This window comes from Gavialis gangeticus, unplaced genomic scaffold (genome assembly GCF_001723915.1).
Source record: "Gavialis gangeticus isolate Ggan-Ray unplaced genomic scaffold, GavGan_comp1, whole genome shotgun sequence".
NCBI lineage: Eukaryota > Metazoa > Chordata > Crocodylia > Gavialidae > Gavialis > Gavialis gangeticus.
Window position 1 is genome coordinate 13,646,777 of NW_017728980.1, and position 1,283 is coordinate 13,648,059.

General features: G+C 42.6%; 1 protein-coding gene across 1 annotated transcript in view; it reads left to right on the plus strand.

Moving 5' to 3' along the window:
• The window catches only part of SIK2 (salt inducible kinase 2), a 109,487-nt gene that overhangs the window by 23,634 nt on the left and 84,570 nt on the right, over positions 1–1,283 (plus strand). The gene's annotated exons all lie outside the window — the stretch shown is intronic.

Sequence of the window (1,283 nt, forward strand, 5' to 3'; positions counted from 1 at the left end):
CCCCCCCCCATTTCAAACCCTATCTTTTTTAAGTGTAGTTCCTATGGGGAATGTGCGCGAGTTCATAGTTACAAGAGTCTCTGCAGTAGGCATTGAAATATTTAAAAGTTTTAAGTTGACTAATGAAAGTCAAATTTGCATTTGGTTCAGAGCATCCAGGATTTTCATAATACATGAGTGTAACATTTGGTGTTTTGTTGGTTGTAACACTTTAGAAAGCAGCCCTCTGCGCCTGGTTTTAGAAGGCTGTAATTGTAAGGAAAGGCTGAATAGAGGCCACTTTGAAGTCCTGGGTTTTTTGTGTTCTCAAAATGGTGGTGTTTTCACAGAAGGACTTTGCAGATTTCTCTTTCCTTTTATAATGGCTTTAGCAGTAGTAGGGTAGTGAGACATGGCTTTTACAATCAAGCTACAGTTCTGGAAGCAGAGGTCTGTGTAAGCTGTCGAAGGCAGAATTTGGTTGTTCTGACTTTGTTTTTCCATTACTAATGATTGCTGCCAATTTTTTTAATATAATTGAGGGATTAGATTTGCCAAACTTAAATTATCAGGTAGAACCAGGATTATTTTTGCAGAAAAAAGGACATGGCTGTTACCCTGGAAAAGCCTTTTCTTATACCTCTAAATGTTATGCAGAAAATGTGAGTGACTCAGTTTACCTACTCACTTTTGCATTGTGTTCTGCTGGGACTGAAGGGAAACAGGTCTTCTCTGGGACCAGGGAATAAGAATTAAGCATTGGCCGCATAGGCATGTCTGGTCTGATGTAAATGAGTTATTGAGAACGGCTTTACTTCAGAGGTTCACTGGATGTTGAAGTTGAGTGACTACGCATGAACTTGCAATGAAGAGGCAGCCGAGAGAAAAGAACATGTGCAAACACCATGACAGGAATCTGAAATGAAGAGCATGGGTGACTGGACATTGATAAGAAGTCTTGGCCAGGGACACGGGCGGAGCTGTGGCCATTTGGGGCCAGAGAGAAGGCTGCTAGCACGGGTGCATGTGGGAGCTTTGCCTTTTCATATAAGGCACAAGACCCTAAAATACTGGATTCTGGATCGACTGATATAAGCTGCTTTGACTAATATTGCAAGCGTTAGCTGGTTGCTTAGATCCCGAAAGGGGGAGATTTGTTACAGGAGTTCAGGTTTTTGGATTTTCTGGAAGAGCCCCACTACAAAACGGGGCCCATTCTCAATCTCTCCTCATTCCCCCCTGCAGCTCTGTTGCTTTGCTAGCTCACCGAGCAGCAAAGCTATTGAGGCTTATGTTCAGATAGA